Genomic DNA, 5,752 nt, shown 5'->3' with positions numbered 1-5,752 from the left:
AAATAAGACTAACATTTAACATTAAAAAATCCCAATATAGGTTCAAGCCCACAATATCTGGAAAAAATATCCAAGCATCCAAACTAACCTTTAACATTAAAAAACCCAATATAGGTTCAAGCCTACAATATCTGGATAAAATATCCAAGCATCCAAGATATTAATATTTAAAAAGATTTTCTCAAGCCCACCTTCCCTAATAATTTTGAAATTCCCAATATAGGTTCAAGAAAAAAGCATCCAAGATCTTAATATTTAAAAAGAATTACTCTAACCCACCTTCCCTAATTTTGTAACCAAGCCCAAAATTTATAATTAATGAAGAGGAAATCTCTAATTTACCAATTATTCTACAGGTAAAATATATTACTTTATAAAAATAATAACATAAGACTAACATTTAACATTAAAAAATCCCAATATAATTTTGAGAAAAATTATACTTGATAAATAAGAGAATGTTCTATTTTGTAGGTCCTCGCTATCCCTAGTGCGTTTCTTTTTTTGATTGATCTGCCATCTTTTTCTTTTATTAATGATGGATAAATCACCACCTGTACAATCATTAACTGAGGTTAGGACATGGCTTGTTACCTAAAATAAAAACAAAATAAATAAAAAAAATAAATGCATTGAACCTGATGAGGAGTCAATATACCCCCTGTACAATCATTAAGTGAGGTTGGGACATGGCTTGTTATCTAAAATAAATACAAAAGAATAAATAAAAAATATATTAATGTATTAAACCTGAAGAGGAGTCAATATTAGGTTAACCTCTCTAGAAATAGTGGGAATATCATCCATCATAAGCTAAGTATTCTAAAATGAAAAGTATAAACCTTTTTAGTATATATAGATGAATAACTTTATTTTGCATTATGTCTAAAAATATTTTCTATAAAAAAAATAAAATAACATCAATAAAAAAATAAAAATAAGTAAGTACCGATGACATGACGTAGCGATGACATGACGTCACGATGACGTAGTGAGGACATCGGAAAATTATAATATAGATTAGGCATAGGTGTAATATTTAACACAGTATATATATGGCCCTCAGATAAAAGCTAATTTAAATATATTTTTATTCAAAAAAATAGTATTAGTCTTAATGGGTTGGCCTTGGTCGGGGTGCGCTGGGTTAAAATAGAATAAAAAATAGATATAGTTTTTAGAGATTTACCTATCTTCAGGTTTGGGAATAAATTTTTAAAATTACTATGGGTTAGCCAGGTTTTAGAATAGTTTTTTTATAAAATTATTATGGGTTGGGCTGGGCTTGAAAAATATTTTTATATTGGGCTGGGCTTGGGGAATATTTTTCAAAATTATTATGAGCTTGGACGCTTGATAATTTTTTTATTATTAAGTATGGGTCAGACATTGGCCTAAAACACCAAGGCCCATGAAAATCTGATTTTGATTGTATTTTTAAATTCATTATGAATTTTATTTCAGTTCTCAACTACCAAAATTATTATGATCTTTCATTGGGCTTGGAAGAATTTTTCAAAATTATTATGGCTTTATACTTTGCCTGGGAATTTTTTTCAATGTTAAATATTAGGTATAAGTGATCAGTAATATTTAATAAATAATATTGGTATTATCAAGTAAAAGCTTTAAATTTATTCTTACTACAATAGTATTTACACTTAGTTTTAATGGATTGAACCCGGCCTTAAGGGGGCAGGAGGTAAAATGAATAAAAATTGGATATTATTTTCAAATAACAGGTAACATCTAGCATAAAAGTAAGAAGAAAATTCTCATTCCCCGTCATTTTTGACGGGCTATCTACTAGTTAATTATAAAATGGATTCAAATTTACAAATGGAACAAAAAAATCAACAACTTTATATAAATTTATTTAGTTCATTTTAAAATAAATATTTAAAACCGATTTAGCATTGGCATATGATTTTAATTTTAACATAAAATAAATATTTTTAAAAGCTATATCAAGATCCAAGCATTTATAGAAATAGGTCCCATAATAAATTATAAAAATTATATTGGATTGAGAAAAGGTAATTATAACGTGAAAGCGATGAAATATCATGGAATTTGGTGTTTTACTTAAAAAGTATATCTATAAAAATTAGGGAAATATTAACGTTTACAATTTTGTTGAGATGGTCTTAGTTTGTCAGAGGTAAAACTGACCAAGTCTACGAAAATGTCTCCCTCGCAGGGCCTTAGTCATTATAATAATAATGCAATTTTTACGTTTTTCAGATCGCAAATCGATTATTACTATAAGTAACTTTGCTCACATGGCAAATTTTATGACGACTTATTAGTGTCACCTCAGTCCTAATCTATTTTACGGTTAGGAAATCCAATTATCTTTCTATTATCCATTTTTTAAACATTTTAAGGATAAAATTTTTTACAATCTATGAGCAAAATCTCAAGGCTTATATATTATAAAATCAGACTTTTTAAAACACTATTAAGGACAACTTATTTTTTAAACAAAATTCGTGCATTAGTAGCATTATAACATTAACTTTAGAGATTTTGCACAGAATGAGACAGCGATAAATTACAATTATATAACAATATATATATATATATTTTAAATCTCTCTAGCATTGGAGTCATCTTGGAGGGCGAAACGAGAAATTCCTTCTTTAGCAAATTCATTATTTTTCGTAAATATTACTTCAATCTAATAAAAATTATTCTTCTACACTACTCCACTCTCGCCGAAAAAAGAGCACAAATGTTATTTTTTTTTTTCAAAAAAATTAAGATAAATTTCATAATTTCATAATGACTATATATTGAAATTTTATAAAGTGTGTAACAAAGCTCCGTGAAGTTGGCCTAACATTTGGAAGCACTAACGATGAATCATATATGTCATTTTTTAGTGCTTCGTTAGTGTTTATTAGTCCTTCAATCCGTATAGTAGCCGAATTTAAGGAAAAAATGTTATAGGCAAAAATAAAAATTTGTGCCAACTTCACGCTTAAAAGTTGATTGAAAGCACTAACGATGAAACTTATATCATTCTTTAGTGCTTCGTTAGTAGAGGTTAGTGCTTCAATCAGTTTTGTTGCCGAATTTAAGAATAAAAAGTTATTGGCGAAAGAACCAAATAAAAAAAAATATTGGCGACGTGCCAAAACAAAAACTAGAGTAGTACTAAACATCCGGTTTTGCCATTATTTAGTGCTTAATTAATGTATTTAAATTCCTTTATTAATTTAGTTAACCGCCATATGGAAAAAAAGTTATTACCTAAATAAAAATTATGACGTCACGATTTAAGCGTGAAGTTGGCTGAACTTTTGGAAGCACTAACGATGAAACTTATATCATTCTTTAGTGCTTCGTTAGTAGAGGTTAGTGTTTCAATCACTTTGCCGAATTTAAGAATAAAAAGTTATTGGCGAAAGAAACAAAAATAAACAAATAATGGCGACGTGCCAAAACAAAAACTATAGTAGTAATAAACATCCGGTTTTGCCATTATTTAGTGCTCAATTAGTAAATCTGAATTCCATAATTAATTTGGTTAACCGTCTTTATAAAAAAATTGTAATACGTTAAAGAAATTTTTAGAGGTCCAATTTTAGCCAGAATAGTATGAAAGCACTAACGATGAAATTTATATCCTTCTAGAGGTTAGTGCTTCGATCATTTTTGTAGCCGAATTTAAGAATAAAAAGTTATTTGCGAAAAAAACAAAAATAAACAAATAATGGTGACGTGCCAAAACAAAAACTATAGTAGTACTAAACATCCGGTTTTGCCATTATTTAGTGCTCAATTAGTAAATTTGAATTCCATAATTAATTTGGTTAACCGTCTTTATAAAAAATTGTAATACGTTAAAGAAATGTTTAGGAGGTCAAATTTAGCCAGAAAATTATGAAAGCACTAACAATGAAATTTATATAATTCTTTAGAGCTTCATTAGTAGGGGTTAGTGCTTCAATCAGTTTAATAGCTTAATTTAAAATAAAAAAGTTATTAACAAAATAAACAAAAAATCTATCAGTGACAAACATTTTATTTTCACCATTATTTAGTACTTATTTTGTAAAATTTAAACCCTAATTAGTTTGATTAAAAACCCCAAGTAATTAAAAAATGCATATTGTCTTTGTGCACTTAACCTATCAATTTTTTCCGTAGATCATCTGCCATATTTGAGTAATATAATGTTTCAGAAGCTTATATATATTAAGGTTCTCAAAATACATGAATAGCTATAACCAGGTCACAAAATATTATTTCCACTACTGCCTAAATGGGTCCATTGAACCCCATTCTTGTGTAATAATTATATAATTTTTATTATTTTATTGTAACAATAACAACTACATTTTTTTTCCAGCATCTATTATTCTAAGGTGTCATTGAATGATATGGTTAAAAACATTCTCAGAAATTTTTTATTCTTAATTCCAATTGTTCTTTTTACATAGTTTTATTTTATTCGAAAAATTTACGCATATATTTATTTCTATCATAAATTTTAGTTATATTAAGATCACAATATTATAAAGTACCCGTCGAACCGTGCTCAGACCTAATTTATTTAAAATAAATCGGGTTCGGGCCTAATATTTTTAAAAAAAGGGCCGGGTAGGGTTGGGCCTATAAATTTTTTTAAATATATCTAATGTAAAATAAAAATATTTGATTTTATTTATAGAAACTAGACAACATATAACATATGTCTTTTATTTTGAGTAATTTTAAAAATTATTTTCTATATTTAAATAAATTCGGGCATGACCGGGCCGGGTCAGTAAATTTTTTTTAAAAAAATTTATGGTTCGGGCCGGGCCGGCAAAACTTTTTTAAAAAAATTTCGGACCGGGCGGGGCTTGAAAAATTAGGCCCGATGCAGATCACTAATACTTATGCAGGAATTCTGAGAGTTCCTGATTCGATAAATTATTGCCATATTAATCTTTCAAATTTTCTGACACCTTTCTCGACTCCTAAGAAAATTTTAGACCAAAACATTAAAAAATTATATTCGATTCATAAATTTGACGTTCGTCTTTATTAAAGTTTTATTAAAAAATTTTTTTAAAAAATTATATCAAAATCAAAATGTTTTTTACAATAATTATGGAAAGTTATTTAACTATATAAGAATGTTTCACATTATGGAAATGTGTTACATACTATAAAAATTTACAAGTAATCAAAAAATTTTTGAGTAATATAAAAAAAATTAACCACAGAATTTCCCACATGTGATTAATAAATCAACACTCAGCTGTAAACCATATAATAAATAAAAGCCTAACAGCTGCACACATTACAAACAATCTTGAACCATCAAATTTATCTCAAGTAGATGGTTTAAGACCTGATGGTATGACAAACATACCTTGGGCCCTCAGCAGATCACTCATTGGGACTACACGTGTGTCTCATCATTCCCTTCAAACATAAATTTCAATTTAATAACACAGGCAGAAATTAAAAAGACAAACAAATACAAAAATTTTAAAAACTTCATATTCACTCCAGTAGTGACTTCTACTAACGGGCATTTTTCGCCTTCAACATTTATGTTTTTAAAAAATCTGCGTAATAAAATACGACTTTTCACAAATGAACCCAGAGAATTTCTTTTTATTCGACAAAAAATTCAAATAGAAATTTTTAGACACTTATGATTCCTTTTTGGGGACTCAATTATAGAATTTTATTTTTAATTATATAATTATAAATTTATAAATTATAATTTTTTAATTAGGTTTTATTATAC

At 27.3% G+C, this 5,752-nt stretch overlaps 1 long non-coding RNA gene across 1 annotated transcript; it reads right to left on the bottom strand.

Annotated features, from left to right (window-relative positions):
* Nucleotides 1-474: 474 nt before the first annotated feature.
* Nucleotides 475-870, bottom strand: LOC135927741 (uncharacterized). The gene is made up of 3 exons (XR_010572169.1): nt 751-870; nt 639-701; nt 475-594 (listed from the first exon to the last, which is right to left on the bottom strand). It is a non-coding gene; the product is annotated as an uncharacterized LOC135927741 (long non-coding RNA).
* Nucleotides 871-5,752: the final 4,882 nt, after the last annotated feature.

The sequence above is a fragment of the Gordionus sp. m RMFG-2023 genome, chromosome 4 (genome assembly GCF_954871325.1).
Source record: "Gordionus sp. m RMFG-2023 chromosome 4, tfGorSpeb1-WG-v2, whole genome shotgun sequence".
NCBI classification, from domain to species: domain Eukaryota; kingdom Metazoa; phylum Nematomorpha; class Gordioida; order Chordodea; family Parachordodidae; genus Gordionus; species Gordionus sp. m RMFG-2023.
The sequence above is the reverse complement of the archived record's forward strand: the minus strand, read 5'-3'. Positions and strand labels throughout refer to the sequence as shown.